The 19,459-nt window shown below is 42.7% G+C and overlaps 1 non-coding gene across 1 annotated transcript; it reads left to right on the top strand.

The window, feature by feature from the left end:
* Positions 1-1,601: 1,601 nt before the first annotated feature.
* On the top strand, positions 1,602-1,708 carry LOC142441932 (U6 spliceosomal RNA). The gene has a single exon (XR_012783209.1). It is a non-coding gene; the product is annotated as a U6 spliceosomal RNA (small nuclear RNA).
* Positions 1,709-19,459: the final 17,751 nt, after the last annotated feature.

Raw genomic sequence — 19,459 nt, 5'->3', positions numbered from 1 at the left:
TTAACATGAAAAACTATAAGAACCACATGATAATATTGATAGATGCAGAAAAAGTATTTGACAACATACAACACCAATTCCTGTTTAACACACTCAAGAAGATAGGAATGGAAGGAAATTTCCTCAAGACAATACAATATATGTCTTGAGGAAATATATATATATATTTTCATATATATATATGAAAAACTAACAGCCAACGTGGTAGTCAATGGAGAAAAGATGAAAACTGAAAACAATCCCACTGGAAAAGCAGACCAGAGAAGGATGCCGCTTGTTTCCACTTTTTTTCCTACACTTATTTAACATCATATGGGAGGTTTTAGATAACAGCATTAGGCCAAGAAAAGACATCAAAAGAGTTGTCCTGGGTAAGGAGGAGATGAAACTATCATTAATCTCAGATGATATGATTTTATAAATGGAAAATCCCAAAAGCCACAAGGGAAGTACTGGAAGCAATAGAGGAATTTGGCAAAGTGGCAGGATACAAGATCAACAAACAGAAGTCTATCGGACTGCTATACACATCGGGTTGGACCACAGAAGAGGACATCAAAAAGGTGGTCCCCTTCATATTAGCCAAGCACAAACTGAAATATATAGGGATATATCTGACCAAAAGACAAAAAGATTTGTTGTGGTTGAAGGGAGATGTTATTTAGTTTAAGATATGACAAAATAATGATTTAGAAGTTATCAAGGGTTAATGAGGGAGAGGAGAGCAGGAAGGAAGGGGGGAAATGAGGAGCTGATGCCAAGGGCTTAAGTGGAGAGCAAATATGTTGACAATGATGAGGGAACAAATGTACAAATGTGCTGTACACAATTGATGTATGTATGGATTGTGATAAGAGTTGTATGAGCTCCTAATAAAATGATTTTTTTTAAAAAGAACACTAGTGACAGAAAAAAAAGAAAAAGAATAAAAGATCTGTATGAGGAAAACTACAGAATACTATTACAAGAAACCAAGAGTGACCTCCACAAATGGAAGGATATCCCATGCTCGTGGACAGGAAGACTCAATATAGTAAAGATGTCAGTTCTGCCAAAGGCACTATAGAAGTTTAATACAATCCCAATACAATTACCCTCCTCTTTCTTCAAAGAAATGGAAAAACTGATTACCAACTTCATAGGGAGAGGGAAGAAGCCCAGAATTAGCAGAGAACTCCTGGGGAAGAAAGACACAGTTGGCGGGCTTGCTTTACCTGATGTTAGCACATATTTTACAGCCATTGTGGTCAAAACCACACGGTATGGATATAATGACACATATTCAGACCAATGGAAAAGAACTGAAAACCCAGAAATAGAATCATCAGTATACACACAACTTATCTTTGATAGGGGCCCCAAAAATATCAAATGGGAAGCAGATGCCCTCTTCAACAAGTGGTGCTGGAAAATAAGGAAATCTACCTGCAGAAAAATGAAGCAAGACCCTTATATCACTCCACACATAAGAATAAACTCAAAGTGGATCATAGATCTCGAAGTAAAACCCCAAACTACTAGGGCCATCAATGATGGAATTGGGACCAACTGAAGAACTTTGGTGCAGGGAATACATAGGCTATCAGAAATAGGGAAAGACTGTGCTCGCTTCGGCAGCACGTATGCTAAAATTGGAACGATACAGAGAAGATTAGCATGGCCCCTGCGCAAGGATGACACGCAAATTCGTGAAGCGTTCCATATTAAAAAAAAAAAAGGAAATAGGGAAGGACACAAATACAGATGAATCACAAATGGACAAGTGGGATATACTGAAGTTAAAACACTCATGTACAATGAAAAAATTCACCAAAAGAGTAATAAGAGAGCCCACATCAGACATAGGCCTTATCACTAAAATCTACAATACTCGGCCAGCTTCCAAAAAGAAAACTAATTGCCCACTGAGGAGGTGGGCAAAGGACCTTAACAGAAGTTTTACAAGGGCAGAAACCCGAATGGCCAATAAACATATGATTAAATGTTTCTGATCATTAGCCTTAAGAGAAATGCAAATTAAAACAACTATGAGACACCACCTAATACCCTCAAAGGTAGCCCAATTCAAAACATCAGAAAGTACAAGTGTTGGCGGGACTGTGGTGAGACAGGAACTCTCACCCACTGCTGGTGGGCCTGTAGGTAGGTACAGCCACTATAGAAATTGATTTGGCGATATCTAAAACAGATGGAGATTGAGCTACCACATTACTCAGCAATCCCCCTCCTGGGCATATACCCAGAAGAGGCAAGAAACAAACCATGGCCATACATCTGTTCTCCAATGTTCATCGTGACACATTTCACAATTGTAAGGAGTTGGAAACAACCCAAATTTCCATCAACAGACAAACGGATTAAAAACCTGTGATGTATACATACAATGGAGTACTACGCATCCCTAAAAAGCATTAATGAATGCATGAAGAATATTGCCACATGGGAAGAACTGGAGGAAATTATGCTAACCCAGCGGTTCTCAACCTTTGGTTGTGACCCCTTTGGGGGTCAAACAACCCTTTCACAGGGGTCACCGATTCCTAACAGTAGCAAAATCATAAGTATGAAGTAGCAATGGAAATAATTTTATGGTTGGGGAGACTGATGGTTTTGGGTGACTGATGGTTTTGGGACTGATGGTTTTGGGAGAGGGGGAGGCAGGGCAGGGAAAAGGCAGTAGGTGTTAACAAACCCAGGGTCAAGGGAACAACAAGTGATTCAAAATTAATGGTGAGGAGAGTGTAAGAGGCCTGGTAGGGCTTGATCAAGGGCAATGTAACCGAGAGAAATTACTGAAACCCAAATGAAGGCTGAACATGATAGTAGGACAAGAGGAAAGTAAAAGGAAACAGAGGAAAGAACTAGGATCAAAGGGTATTTACAGAGGTTTAAATACAGGCATGTACATATGTAAATATATTTATGTATGACTGTGTTAGACAGGGTTCTATATATATATATATATATATATATTTACACAGATAAATATATAACACAAACAATGAACAGTTAAATTATATATAGATAGATAATACAAGAAATGAACAATTAAATTATAAAACAGTACAAATGGCTCAATGCAACTCACTCCTGTGAGAGTTTTGAGACACTGTCAGTCCTTCAAGTCTTAAGGGCTTCCAGGTAGTCCTCTGTAGAGAGAATTCTGGCTATTCCAGCACAGGCAGCAAACAGCAAGGCAGGTCACCAACTGTCAGCCAGGTCACCAATAGTCAGTCCCCAGCTCAAGAGATATAAATTCCAAGTGTGTGGCGAAGCAGGTCTTGAAGGAACCTCAAATTACAGCGACACAGTCCACAGGTAAGGTGTCCCACAGGTAGTGTAGCTTGAAAACAGAGGCACAGAACAAGCAAGGCAGCCGCATGCTGTCCCAATGAACAAAAAGAGAGAGACAAGAAAGGCGAGGCTTGCCGAGCCATTCATCTCTCCGCCCTTCAATTAATCCCACATGTGTTTATTGGCCAGGCTGGCACAATAAACTAACTTCCTCAGTGACGATGGGGAAATAGATCTATATGCATATATTTATAGGTTTAGTATTAAGGTAGCAGGTGGACCTTGGGCCTCCACTCAAGTACTCCCTCAATGCAAGAACACTTTGTTCTATTAACCTGGCATTCCATGAGACTCACCTTCCTGACATGATCGCTAAAGACAAAGCAGGTGCATAAGCAAACGTGGTGAAGAAAACTGATGGTGCCCGGCTATCAAAAGATATAGCATCTGGGGTCTTAAAGGCTTAAAGAAATCAGACGGTCATCTAGCTGAGAATCAACAAAGCCTACATGAAAGAAGCACATCAGCTTGCGTGATCATGAGGTGTCGATAGAACCAGGTATTAGGTATTGAGGTAGTTAGTATATTGTGACAACCTGACCAATAAACACATGTGCGGTTAATTGAAGGGCAAAGAGATAAATGGCTTGATGAGCTTTGCCTTTCCAGTTCTTGGGTCTCCTGCTTTCTGATGGTCTTAAGACCAGGGTGCAGCTGCCTTAGCCAGATTCCTGCTTCACCAGGCAAGGCTTACTTCCTGCAAGACATCCCCAAGGAGAAGCTGCATGGACCTACCCCAATGCAGCCCTAGGTGCTGGAGCAGCCTTGTGGAGAGCCCTGCCAGTGCTGATATGCTTACATGTTCACAGACTCCGCTTTCCTCCTGCAGTCGGTGTCATAGTATGCTTTTTGTGAGGAGGACTTTGTGGATTGGTTTCAGACATATGGGTTAATGTTGGACTTGTGGGCTTGGGCAGCACTGGGTTGGGATGTTTTCTTGATGTGCACTTAACCTTTATATAAAACTCTCTCTTATACATGAGTTTCTGTGGATTTGTTTCTCAAAAGTACCCAGACTTTCTCAGACATCAGAGAACAAAAAATCATATCATTATGAATGAGGAGGTGTGCGGATGGAGACCCAAAGCCCACCTGTAGACAACTGGACATCCCCTTACAGAAGGGTTGAGGGGAGATTATGAACCAGTCAGGGTACAGTATAGCACCAATGAAACATAGAACTTTCTTCTAGTTCTTTGCTGCTTCCTCCCCTCTCTCACTATCATGATCCCAATTCTATGGTACCAATCTTAGACCAGAGGATGTACACTGGTATTGATAAGAGCTGGAAACACAGGACTCCAGGAGAGATAAACCCCTCAGGCTCAACAATGAGAGTAGTGATACCAGGAGGATAAGAGGATGATCGGGAAGAAAGGGGTAACCGACCACAATGATCTACATATAATCTCCTCCCTGGGGGATGGACAATAGAAAAGTGGGTGAAGGTAGATATCAGACTGTGTAAGACATGAAACAATAATAATAATTTATAAATTATCAACAGTTTGTAAGGGATAGAGTGTAGAGTAGGGCAGGGGGGAAATGAGGAGCTGATTACAAGGGTTCAAGTAGAAAGAAAATGTTTTGAAAATGATGATTACAACAAATGTACAAATGTACCTGACACAAAGAATGCATGTGTGGATTGAGATAAGAGTTGTAGGAGCCGCCAATAAAAGGCTTTGGATAGAAAGTCAGAAAAGTTGTGCATCAGGGTTGTAGCTCATGACATATTTATTCCCTCTGTATGCTTAGCAAACCATTTGAGAGGCTTAACTACAAGAAAAAGAGTGCAGCATCACAACTGGAAGATTTGTTAACAACTTAAAATATGAGATGTCACAACCTGGTTTACTAAAAGCAAGGACAACTGGAAAAGATTTGGTGAGGAAGATCAAGAGTGGTATCCTGTGGTATAGCTTACAACTCAATGTAAAGAAAACCAATATCCTCACAAATGGATCAATAGGCAACAGCATGATAAACTGAGTAAAGATTGAAGTGGTCAAAGATTTTATTTTGCTTGGATCCCTAATCAGTGCTCATGGAAGCAGAAATCAAGAAGGTCGATGATTCATTGCGTCAATCTGCTGCACTAGGCCCTCTTCAAAGTGTTGGAGACCAAGGACAAGTCTTTGAGGACTGAGGTGAACCTACTAACCCAAGCCACAATGTTTTCAATCACCTCACATACATGAAAATGTTGGACAATCAATAAGGAAGACCAGAAAAGAACTGATGCATTGGAATGATGGTATTGGCGAAGAATATTGGAAGTACAGTGGACTGCCAGAAGTATAAATCTGTCTTGAAAGAAGAACAGCAGAGTGCTCTTTCGATGTGAGGATAGTGAGACTCCATCTCAGGTACTTTGGCCAAGTTGTCAGGAGAGACAAGACCTAGGAAAAGACATCATGATTGGTAAAGTTGAGGGCCAGTAAAGAAGAGGAAGACCACCAGGGAAATGACCAGCACAGTAGCGGCGTCAGTGGGCTCAACAGAACTGTGCGGGCAGTGCAATGGTGCAGCTGCTGTACACAAAGTCCTCACGAGTTCAAAGTGACCAGATAGCAACAACAACATGAAAAGTATACTTTAAAGGGTCTGACAAGTGCATGAATAGGACAATTTTGACTTAATTTTTTTCAAACTTTAGAATGCAGCACCATATAGATTCAATACAATAAAAATCAGATTTCTGACAACTTTGTTTACCGGAATGAAAAAAATCAATTCTCAACTTCATATGGAATGGCAGGAGGCCCTAAATACCTAAGATAAAGTTGGGAGTGAAGAAAAAAGTAGAAGTACCCACACTACCTGATTTGAAAACATTTTATACTGCTATGGTAATAAAAAGAGATCGGTACTAGTATAATGAAAGACACATAGACGGATGTAATAGAATTGATAGTCAGGAAATAAACTCACCCACACATGATCAATTGTTTTTTGACGAGGGTGCTAAGTCAACAAATAGGATTGAGAAAACTGGATTTCCATATCCAAAATAATAAAACTGGGTCCATGCCTCACATGATACATAAAACAAATTCAAAATGAATTAAAGAATAAAATGTGTGAACTAAATCACAAGATTCATAGAAGAAAATGCAGGTCCAATGCTGCTGGACCTAGTCTAACAATAGATTAATATAATAACAAAAGCAAAAACAGCAGAAGACATGGTGATCGTGAAGGGCAGAGGAGACCAGGTCTCAAACAACAAAGGTGGTGGTGGTGGGGAGGGGAGTGCGTGATGGGGACCCAATGCCCATCTGTAGACAGCTGGACATCCCTTGCAGAGGGGTAGTGGGGAGGAGATGAGTCACTCAGGGTTCAGTGTAGCAACAATGAATCTCAAAACCTTCCTCTAGTTCTTGAATGCTTCCTCCCCTCCCAATTATCATAACCCCAATTCTACCTTGCGGGGACCTGGTTATACCAGAGGATGTACAGTGGTGCAGTAGGGATCTGGAAACACAGGAAATCTAGGACGGATGAACCCCTCAACACCAGCGGTGGGAGTGGCGACACCGGGAGGGAAGGGGGTGTAGAAAGGGAGAACTGATCTTGGAGATCTATGTGCAACCTCCTCTCTGGGAGATGGGCAATGGGAAGGTGGGTGAGGGGAAACGCCGGGCAGTGTAAGATAAGATAAAATAATTATTTATAAACTATTAGGGGAGCAGGGGGAAGGGGGGAGCGGGGAGGGAGGGGGAGGGGGAAAAAGGAAACCCAGCTGATTCCAGGAACCCAAGTGGAAGGCGAATTTTGAGAATGACGGGGGCAACGAATATATAAGGGTGCTTTGCTCAGTTGATCTATGTATGGATTGTGATAAGAGTTGTATGAGCCCCAATAAAAAGATTTATTAAAAAAATAAAATTATTATTATTATTTATAAAGTGTCAAGGATTCATCAGGGAGGGAGGGGAAATGAATGAGGAGCTGATATCAACGGCTCAAGTAGAAAGAAAATGTTTTGAGAATGATGATTGCAACATACATACACATGTGCTTGATACAATAGATGTATGTGTGGATTGTGATAAGAGTTGCCTGAATCCCCAATAAAATGATTTGTTAAAAAAAAAAAAGAAAGAAAAGAAAAGGATGCCAGAACTTCCATCTATTTTTTCGGTATATTTATGCATAGAATTACTCTTCCAGATTAGTTCTAGTTTGGTCATCTCATTAACTTTGCTGTTAACATAATGTGGTGGTGTTAATAAAATTCATGTCAGTAATTTTGACTTTCAAAAAAAACAGCAGAAGACAAAAAATGAATAGGATTTCATAAAAACTTTAAAACTATTGTTCACCAAAATTTTAGCTAAAAATGAAAAGACAAGTTACCAACAGGGAGGACGTTTTACAAAACCAAATATCTGATAAAAATCTAACAACCAAATATATATATACAACAACATAACTACAAAAAGTAAATAAGAATCATAACATGAGCAATGGTCTTGACTAAATATAAACAAGACATTCAAATAGCCACCATACATGAAATAATGCCTAATGCGATTAACCATCAGAGAGATTCAAATTAGATACCATTTAACTCCACTAGGAAAGCTAAGATTAAAAACACAGGCAATAACAAATACTGGCAAGGAGGTGTCGAGATTGGGATGCTCATATACTGCTGGTGTGAATGCTAAATGGTATAATCATGTGGATAAACATTTTGGTTAGTCTCCAAAAAACAAAATCTTAAAACTAAAAATAGAACTACCACATCGTTGTTGTTATTGTTAGGTTTCAGCCAATCAGTTCTGACCTGTAAGGGTTTTATGTACAACAAAACAAAATATTGCTGAGTTCTTAGCCATCCTCACAATTGGTACATTTAAGTCTATTGTTGCAGCTACTGTGTGAATCAATCTCATTGGGTCTTCTCTTTCATTGACCTTCTACTTTACCAAGGCTGATATCCTGTTCCAGGAAATGGTCTCTCTGATAACATGCCCAAAGTTTGTTAGAAAGAGCATTCTGGCTGTACTTCTCCATCACAGATCAGTTTGTTCTTCTGACAGTTGACAGCACTTTCAATATTCCTCACCAACACCACACTACAAATGTGTCAAGTCTTCGTTGATGTTGATCTTCCTTATTCATTTTCTCACTTCACACGCATAAGAGGGGATTGAAAGTGCCACGACTTAAGTCGGGCACACTTTAACCCTCAAAGTGACATTGGTTGTTAAACAAAGAGGTTTTGTACAGCAGAATTTCCCAGTGAATATGTTGTTCGACTTCTTGACTGCTGTTTTCATGAACATTGATTCTGGATCCAAACAAAGTGAAATCCTTGACAACTTCGGTGTTTCCTCCATTTATAATGTTGTTTATTGGTTGTTTGTGCTATTATTACATTGAGTTACAATCCATACTGAAGGCCGAAGTCTTTCATTTTTATCAGCAAGTTCTTTAAATACTCCTTGCTTTCAGCAAGCAAAGTCATCCAAAGATTACAGATTGTTAAGAAGCCTCCCACTAAGTCTGATGCTACATTTTGTTATTGCTGTGTTGTTTTGTTTTCATGTAATCTAGTTTCTGAGATTATTTTCTCAGCATACAGACAAATTTGATAAGTATATTAAAGGATACAACCTTGATGCACACCTTTCCAGATTTTAAATCATGCAATATTCCTCTATTCTGTTCTAAAGACTGCCTCTTGGTCCGTGTTCCACATAGCTACAATGAAGCGGTCTGAAATTCCCATGCTTCCCACTGTTATTCATAGTTTTTTATAGTTGAATGCCTTAGTATATTTGATAAAATTCACAGACATTGTTCATGTATTCTCCATTTTTATGTAACCTATATGACGCAGAAATTCCATTACTCAGTTTTATACCCGCAAGACTTAAAACCAGATACTCAAACCAAGATATGTACACCACTTTTATTGCAGCTTGATTTACATTAGCCGAAAGGGGGAGACCATCATAACGCTATTCAACAATTAATATGTAAATAAAATGGAACATCACAATGAATTGGTCTAATAACATGGTTCCACCTTTTGCATGTCTTAGTTTTCTGTTATTTTTGTTTTGTACAGTGACCAGAGTTTTATAAGTTTTCAAGTGACCATCCAAGGTACAATAATTGGTCTTTATTCACCTGGAGAAACAAATAGGAGATGTCAGAAATAGGAAAAGGAGAGAGATTATGTAGCTAATTGCCTCTATGAAAAATGGCTTCCTATGCCAAGAGACCACCATCTGGCTGTCAGTGTGTCATGCTGTGCTGGCATGTGTGCTGTGTAATGCTGCAGGATATGTCACTGATGTTTCACATGCCATCAGGGTCACCCAGAGTGAACAGGTTTCAGCAGAAGTACCAGGCTAAGAACAGACTACGAAGAAGTCATAGGCTGCCCACTGCTGAAGAATTAGCCACTGAAACCTGGGGATAGCATGGAGACCCTGTCAGTTCCTGAGCACTTCACGAATAGAAGCCTAATACTGTCAAAGGGAATTTCAGAAGACAATCCCCTCAGGTCCGAAGGCACTCAAAATATGGCCCGGGAACATCAGTGACATATCCTGCAACATTACAGCAGCATACAAACAAACAAACAAACCAAAAAACATGTTGTTCAGAAAGAGGGGGGGTTGGAGCAGAGACCTAAAACCCATCTGTAGAAAATGTGACATCCTCTCACAGAAGGGTCACAAGGAAAGAATGAGTCAACCAGCGTCAACGATAGCACCAATTGAACACACAATATCACTCTGGTTCCTTGAGGTGTCCTTACCTCTCCACCCCCACCCCCACCCCCACCCCCACTGTCATGACCCCAATCCTGCCTTTCACTGCAGGCTAAGCTGGAGCATGGACACAAGTACAGATAAGAGTTCACGAAACACAGAATCTAGGTCAGATAAACCTCTCGGGATCAGAAATGGGAGTAGCAATACCAGGAGGATAGGGGGGAAAGTGAGGAGAGGAGGGAAGAAGAAACCACAGGGAAGGGACAGTGGTTGGTGTAAGATACGAAAAAGTAACTTATCAAGGGGTCATGGGGATAGGAGGGGGAGGGAGGGTAAAAAGAGGAGCTGATACCAAGGGCTCAAAAAGAAATGAAATATTTAGAAAATAATGATGGCAACATATGCAAATATGTTTAGTCCAATTTGCATATGGACTATTTTAAGAGCTGTAAGAGACCCCAATAAAGTGATCTTTAAAAAATAATAAAAAAACAAACAAAAAACCGTTTTCCCCATCTCAGGAATAGGAAGCCTATGTTAATAGCAAGGAACCTGCTTCAGAAAGAAAATAAAATGAATTCAAAATAAAAGCTGGATTTTAATCTAGAAAAAGAAGAAGACCTTGCTTGCTGTGAGTGAGGAGAACTTGGAGCACTTGTTGATGAAGAGTAAGCATTGCTGCCTTCACCACGGGGTACCACTCAATGCACAGAAGACAAAACACTCACAACTGGACCAACAGGTCCCATCATGATAAACAGAAAATATTAAAGTTGTCAAGGATTTTATCTTGCTTGGATCCACAATCCATATTCGTGGAAGCACCAAGCAGTAAAGAAGTAAAACAATGCATTGCAGTGGGTGAAGCTGCTGCACGAGACCTCTTTAAAGTGTTGAAAAGCAGGGAGGTGGCTTTGAGGACTCAGGTGTGTCTGATCCAAGCTATGGCACTTTCAATTGTCTCATGCATGTGCAAGTTGGACATTGAATAAACAAGGTCAAGGAAGAATAAAGCCATTTGAATTATGGTGCTAACAAAGACTATTTAAACTGCCAGGGGCTGTCAAAACAACAAACAGATCTCTCTTGGATGAAGTTGAGCCAGAATGTTCTTTCAAAGCAAGGATGGTGAGATGTAGTGTCATGCACTTGGGACATGTTTCTGGAGAAACCAGTCCCTAGAGAAGGAATCATGCTTGGTAAAGTGGAAGGGCAGTGGAAAAAAGGAAGGCTCTTGAAAACATGGATTGATATAGTAGCTGCTACCACACTGGACCCAAACGTAAGGAGAGCTTGGAGGGAGGAGCAGGATCAGACAACGTGGCGCCCTGTTGCACACAGGGTGGCTGTGAGTCAGAGCCAACTAAGACCAAGAACACGGTGAGACCAGAACTGGATGATCTCCGGCTACTGAACACTTGATCGAAGGTATTATAGAAAAGTCTTGATGAAAAGTGGGAAATGAAGAGCAGAATTTAACAGTCTTATAAGCTCCAGACTGTCTGGAGTTATGGAAGCCGGCTAAACTTTTAAAACGTGGCCCTGAGATCATCTTTCCACCTTAAACCAAAAGTAACTCCTGAAATCTTCTTAAAGCCAAGCAATAGTTCGCCTGAACTACCTACCTTGAGCATTGTGCTCTTTGAAGAACTATCCAAATGAGATGCAAACGGCAGAAGCAACTGGAAAGATGAGATGAGAATCTTCGTGGCGGTGAGTGTGTGCTGGTGGGAAGGGGAAAATAGTCACACCACTCCAAGAAGAGACTCAGCATCACTGAAAAGTTCATGTGGGAAGTTTAGAACTGGTGTCCGTTTGCTGTGTACATTCTCAACAACTAACACCAACTAGGGAAGTGAATATCCGTCTGACTTCTTTAGACTCCCGTTTCACTCACGCTCCATTGTTAAAATATATTTCTAGAGCATTTTCTACGTGCCAAGTGTCTTGTTGCAGGATTTCCCTCTCTTAGAGGAAGAACAGCATACACTCTTGCTTCCATAATTCAGAAGTTCCTTCTGTAGTCATGAGGAACTCCTCAAGATGAAAATCATCATTCCTACCCTTTCCTGGGCTCACCAGTTTCTCTGCTGAGCATGTGTGATCTGTATGACCAGGGAGGCAAAGGGACGACGCTGAGTCTGAGAGAGCATGAAGCTCTCTTGTAACTTACGTGGCCGTATCTCTCCTTGGGGCTCCTGGAGATGGATTTTACCCGTCTCTTCCATTCCTTGCCTGGGCCATGCATGAGTGTTGGCCATGTGAGTCCTGCCTGCCAACCAGACAGTGTTCCTTGAAAGCAGGGGCTGCCAGGCAGGCTCCCTCTCCTGGGAGCCCCTTAGGCCTTGCTGCAGTGCTCCTGCTCCAAGACAACCCCTCCCTGACGGAGGCTGACTGCCAGCCGGAACGCCTGCCAGCCCTGGGACAGTGCCATGACGCAGGCATTCGCTGAGGTCACTGTCGGCCAGGGATCTGTGCTTAACGCGGGTGATGTGTCCATGATCTCGCCGAGACTCTCAGCGGCGTCAGCCCAGTCCCAGTTCTACTTCCTGCTCTTTTTCCTTTCAGAGTGGACACACGCATGCCTTCAAGTGTGTCCATGCAGGAAATCCCCTGTCCCAAGCGACAGAGCTGCCAAGCTCTTACCTCTATTGTTTTGCATGGCACCCTGAAAATCAGCCTCGCCTCAGCCTTCCACGTAAACAGAGCCCGTGGATGAGTTCAGAAGGTTCCCCCTCTCTCCGGAGACTGCCAGGGAGACTCTGGGTTGCTTTTCCCAGCTGCCCTCAGGCTCCATTAGAGGTAAGAAGTGCTCTAAGAGAGGCTGTTTGTCAGGGCAATCTCAGAGAAAAAAGAAAGTCTCTATCTTCAGGAGCTTGGGGCCGAAGGTAAAACCGGCTTCACCCTTAGAGCCCCCCTTTTAGCTCATTCTTTTCCACGTGGATCGATGTCACCTCAAACCACAGTGAAGAAGGGTTTGTACGGGCTGTAAGCCCAGCACTTAGCTCAGGACCCTGCACCAAGAGTGAAAGGATTCTTGGTTGAAGCCACTCCAGTGTGTGTTGCATGCTGTCCCCTTGGCCTTGCCAATGCTGTTGCCTCTACCTAGGCCCTCCGGCATTGCCTACCCCAGCTCCCACCATGCACCACGCTGGCTCCTGCCATTCCTGATTCCTTAAGTGTCATTTCCTAGGTGGTCATCCTTGCAGGTCTTTGTAAATAAGCTCCTTTCCCATCATGCTCCCTCCCTTTGGATCACAGGTTAGCATTCCATATTTGATGTTTCTGTGGGTGTCATCAGTTCATTACAAGAACTAGGATCCGTATGGCCCAAAGAGAAAGTCCTCCCCCTCCGCTGCCTCTGCCCTTTAGGCCCGTTCCCTTCACTTGTCCTTCCCTTTCATTACAGGGAAATCTCCCACACACCCCAGTTTTCCCAGTCACCTCCAGCTCATAAACAATGAATCCCTCTACTCCAGTGATTAAATCCAAAGGTCAAACTTACTGCCGTGGAGTTGATGCCGACTCATAGGTGAAAACCGGACTTCAATGAAATGACTCAATCTCCCCTCCACTCCCCGCCTTCAGATGCCCAGCAGTGCTCCTTCTGCTTGAGACCTGGAAAATGTCCCCACATCCTATTCTGTCACCCCTTTTCAGAGGCCCGCCACTTCTGTGGGGTCACCTCATTCTCCCTAAGAGCCCTCCATGTCAAGTTGCTCCCAAGATGGTGCCCTTGGGTCTTTTCCCAGATTCAAGTCTTGTCCCTTGGATGCCGAGAGTACGGCCATGTGCAACACAGCGGCCTCTTCTCCTGCCTCTGGGTGTGCCCTGGGGTGCACAGATAGCAGTCCCCAAGCTTCTCAAACTCCAGGAACCAGAGGGGGTCAAGCTCTAGGAGCTCCCCTAAGGGATCTCTCCCCCACTAAGTTTGGGTCACACAGCCCCTCTGTGCAAAGAGTGGGGCGCACACAGCACAGGGACAACTCTCCTGGGAGAAGCCTGGCGACCCACTGATTTCCCAGAACACGAAGTCTCTCTTCCAAGCGCTGGAGGGACTGAAGGGCACCGTCTGGTAGAACCAGTTGTGAGGTGCCTTTCTCAGAACCATGCACAGGTAGTCTGGCACCTCCGTTCGGAAGGCCGAAGAGCTCAAAACCTACTGTTTTGTTCTCAGCCTTGGGTGCCTCAGCCGAAACTGAGACAGAACTATCCTGTTCCTCTTGTTTGTTGTCGGCCTCCACCATCAAGCTGTGAATTCCAAAGGGCAGAGATTTCAGTTGGCTCATTCACCAACGTATCAGGGAGAAACTAACAGAACACCCTGCATAGGCTAACTGCCGGAGCAAAATGGATATTTCTTGAAATTCCTGAATATGTAATAGAATAAACAAGATGACTCAGCCACCAGCTTACTAAAGACAAGCAGAAAGGGGGGAAATGAGACATTCTATTCATCAGTAAAATATCGGATCGTGGAATAAGTTATACTGTGATTGCTGCCCTTGAAAACAAAACTCTCAAAGACCTAAGGGTGAATCTCAAAGCTACAAATTTCATTTAAAGCAAAAAAGAACAAGAGAAATGCCTAGGGCACAGACAGCAAATGCTTACACAAAGGTTCGCAGATTGGATGTTGGATGCTGGCTGGTGATGCTGATATCAATTCTTTGTCTAGACATGCAGCGCCGATTCTGCTGACACATTCTCTCACAGCATTGTACAGGATGGGAAGCTGGCTTCGCTGTCAGTAATACTCTGGATCGGTCTGGACCTCTGCAGAGAAAACCATTCAAAGGGGCCCTCGTCCTATCCCCACCCATGCCCGTCCTCTGCCATGGAAAACTCGGATTAAGTTCCCTTCTACCATGGGGCATGCTTGAAGAAGTAGGGAGGAGGCATGACCCCATTCCCATCAGTCTGATGCCAAATATAGATAGATAGATACATAGATATATATAGATATAGCTTCTCCATTGGAAAAGGGTGGGAGGTGGGAAGAAAGAAGCAGGAACTACAAAGTCCCTCAGACTCATTCCATGACAAACTGACCAAAATGCATTGTGGTGGGGGCAGATACAAGGGCTTCTAGCAAAAATACCCCAACAAACCAGCTCCCTGCACAAAAATGTCTTGTATCCTTTAGTTGCTGGGGGGTAGGAGAAGTGGCTTAGATTTCGACCTGCAGCTCTGGGAAGAATGTGAAGCAGGTTTATGGGGAGAGCCTCACCGTACAAGTTTGTGCCTGCTCTATACATCCTCACAGCCAAGCCTCCTTCCTCAAATCCCTTCTGTGATCTGCAGCAGATTTGACGACAGAGAAGATTCCATATGGCAAGTCCGAACCACTGTCTCTCAAAGCAGTTGCGTTCACAAATCCATCTCCACGGGAGTGGAAATTTGGATTGGCTTGAGGTTTGCATTAGGAGGATGCTGCGTCGTATAAATGTACCTGTGTGGACACTGCACTAGGAATGTAGGAAATGAGCTCACTGACCATTCGCGTTTCACAAAGGAAGAATCTGATGAGTTGGAGACATCCAGTGACATGAATCCTGCGTCGTCCAGGTCTAGGCACTTTCGCTTTCCACAACATCATACAGTTTTTCTGGGCACCCTCATGATTAAAACCCTGCTTCGCCCAGCCTGGGTGAAGGTGCTATAACTCCAAGATAAATCAGACCCCTTGATTCAGATAGTCTCAATATTTTCCAGCAATTATTCTTCTGGCAAATATTAAAAGAAGCGAGTTCCTGTGTAATGACACAAGGCACCTCGGTCTGAGCATATAAGCCAAAGTTTAATCCTCACCCTGTCCCTGACCCCCCAGGATGCTTTGCACGAGTCACGAAATTGTCTCGGTTTCTTCAACTGTTCAGAGGAGAGAATAATGCTGATCTTTCATTGATTGATTTTTTAAAAACTACCTGCCTGAGACTGGGGAGGGCAATCTATATAGATTCTAATTATACAATGAGACCATCTAACTAAGTTGTCCAAGCATAACTCGGCTCCTTTCTTATCATTGAGACATACCATATTTTATTTTCCAGAGCCAAGATCGGTAAGTGCTACCAGCCAAGCATGTTTCTATGGGAAGTGTCTCATCACATTATGATTTCAACATATCCATGCTGTTTATTAAGCCTGCAGGATTTGAGAGGCAAAATTGAAATAGACATGCGCCTAAAAGCCACAGAAGTTGGGTGTGTTGTGTGTTCCTGGGGTTCTAGCTGCCAAATAAAGTCTTCCCAGAGGAAAAACAGGAGCTGCTTTCCCATGACTTAGGCCTGCTCGGTCAATGTTAACTTTTGTGGAGGGACCATAAGAAAAGAACACCAGGGAAGAGTAGACAACTTCAACGGCAGTCCGAGGACAAGCAACAACCAAGTTAATCTCCAAGTTACAATCATCTGGGCCACATTTTCTAACACTGAGCTAACTGCGGCTGTCTGGGGATTTCGTTCCTTTGTTTTCACAAGGGCCACAGGACTGATAACTTCATGCCACCAATCGGCACTAACTGTCTAGACTCCAACAGCCCAAGCAATCACTCCAACAATTACCTAAAGAATTATGTGCCTTGGCAAAACCAGTTCAGAAAAGGAGAGAATGTCTAATTTAATCAGCTTTTAATAGAACAACAAAAATGTGCCGGTTACAAGGACTTATCAACTCATTTGTAACAGAGGAAAAAGAAATTTTAGTGCTTATTAAAAGAATAATAAGTATAGTGATGTCATCGGGCAGTCTGCTGAATAACACACAGAAAATTGTGAATAAAATCAGGATTAGTCAAAGAAGATAACATATTTATTAGGTATTGTGTTTTATTGCATTGTGCTTTATTATCCTTTGAAGATACTGCTTTTTTTCTTTAATTTAAGGCGTATTATAATCCTGAGACAAACAAGTCTATCGTACTTGCTTTATGACAGTGGTCTGGAACTGTATTAGGCAGGGTTCTCTAGAGAAACAAAACCAGAACACTTATGATTTTATATATATATATATAGGCTTAAACAGCAAGAAGGAATATAACAGCTAATAGTCCACACAGCACTACAGAGGGCTCAGTTCAACTCACTTCCGCGTAACAGCTAATACACTGGAAGTCCTACAACTCAAGTAGACTGCCAGGTCCAAGGTCAAAGAAACAGACAGTGGAGTCCTTCCTCAGGCAAGGCAGGCAGTCTGCCCACAGACAGCAAACAGCAGGGTGGGTCAGCAATAGTCAGTAGCTTGAGAGCTTAATGAAACAGGCCTGGATGGGATCTCAAACTCAAGCAATGAAAGGCGACAGAATCCACCAGCCTCAAGCTCACGCAATGTATGCACCAACAGCAGGGCGAAGCAGGTCTCTAAGGAGTCTCAAGCTCTAGTGTCAGGATCCATGGGTTGGCTTGTCCCAAGGGTTATGCTTGGAACCCTGATTGGAATTGACTCGATGGTACTGAGGAAGCACAGATACCCCTATGGGTTCTGAAATTACCAAGGACCTCAGGTCACTTAACCTAGTTGGAAGTCCCTGGGTGATATCAGCAGTTCATGCTCTCAACAGCTAGGCTAAAGGTTGAAGGTTCAAGATCACCCAGAGACACCTCAGAAGAAAGCCCTAGGAATCAATATTCTAAAAATCAGCCATTGAAAACCCCATTGTGTAGAGCTGTATTCTGATACATATGGGGTTGGTATAAGATGTAATGATGGATGTACACCGCCCCCTCCCTCAAGGGGAACAAATAACAGAACTGTGGGAGTAGGGATATACCAGGTGGTATAAGATATGGGCATGTGTATAATTATTAATATCAATATATATTAATAATATGCAAAATTATTAATATATATTTTGTTAAGGGCTCACTGGGTGTTAGGGTATGTGAGGGAGATAATAAAGAGAAGCTGACATAAAGGGACTCAAATAGAAAGAAAATTTTTGAAAATGACGATGGCAGCATCTGTATAAATTCACTTGATATAAGTGATTTATGGATTGTTATAAGAGCCCCCAATAAAATGATCAATGATTTTTTTTTAAAGTTGAAATAAACTTGATGGAAGCTTTTGGTTTTTCGCTGCTTTGTTGATTTGGGGTTTTTTATTTTTTAAGTCAGTGGAGTTCTGTGGCAGAAATAGTGCCTACTAAGCAGCCATTTACTCCCTACATTTCCTAGCTTCCTTTGCACCCGGGTAGAAGTCATGTGATTAGTTTTGCCCAATGGACTGTGAGAAGAGATGCTATTGTTGCTGATTGGTGTCATGGAAGTAATTCTGACCCAAATCAACCCTGTACACAACAGGATGAACAGAGCCCAGTCTGAGGTCATCCACACAGTGATTCTCGTGCTTGAGCCTAATGTCACAGTCACTGTGTAAATCTACCCCATTAAGGGCCTTCTTCTTTTTCACAGCGCCTCTACTTTACCGAGCCCGGTATCATGACAAGCTCTCCTAACAGCATATTGCAAAGTTTGTAAGACTAAGGAGCACTCTGGCCATGCTTCATCCAAGACAGACTGGTTTGGTTTTTGGAAGGCCACAGTACTTTCAATCGTCTTTTCACAGCACCATAGATCCCGTGCATTGATTCTTCTTTGGGCTTCCTTATTCATTGTCCAACTTTCATATATATGTGAGGTGAGGGAGTATCCTGTGGCTTGGCTCAGGCGCACCTTAATCATCGAAGAAACCCCCCTGCTTTTCAACACTCTAAAGATTTCTTGTGCAGCAGACTCACGCAAGACACGGAGTCGTGTGATCTCTTGAGAGGAGAGACCCATTTTTTTTCTTCTGAGAAGAGATAACACGTGTCAGTTCCAGGCTGAGTCAGTTATGATCCAAAGCCTCTCACATCTCTGCCTCAGCAACACCGAGGGCCACATGAGCCAGCTGATGCTATGACACATGGAAGAACGATACCTGACTCACAACGGACATTACGTAAGTGAAAATCAACCTTTTGTTGTGCTAAGCTAATGAGATTTCAGGGGTTGATATTGCAGCAGCTCTGATTAATTACACTGAAAACCATAAAGGCCCTGTGTGAAGGTGTTCCTTATGGCCTGAAACTTTTAAATGTGTGCTACAGGTCCTAGCTTTTTAAATTCCCACTAGAGGAAAGATATGATATTTCCCTCGTCTCTCTCTTTAAAATTGGCTCACGTTTCCTGGTCCTGCACAGTTTTAAGTCAGTGGTTCTCAAAGTATGATCCCAAGACCCGCAGCATCAGCAGCACGTGGAATTTGCCAGAAATGTAAATTCCCAGGAACTGATCCAGACCTACCGCCTCTCTGTGAGTGGAGCCCACCAACCTGTGTTTTAACAAGTCCTCCTAGTGATTCTGAAGGGCTCTAATTTGAGA

Source organism: Tenrec ecaudatus, chromosome 2, assembly GCF_050624435.1.
Source record: "Tenrec ecaudatus isolate mTenEca1 chromosome 2, mTenEca1.hap1, whole genome shotgun sequence".
Lineage (NCBI taxonomy): Eukaryota > Metazoa > Chordata > Mammalia > Afrosoricida > Tenrecidae > Tenrec > Tenrec ecaudatus.
Note: the sequence above shows the minus strand (reverse complement) of the source record. Positions and strands in the feature narration are given on the sequence as shown.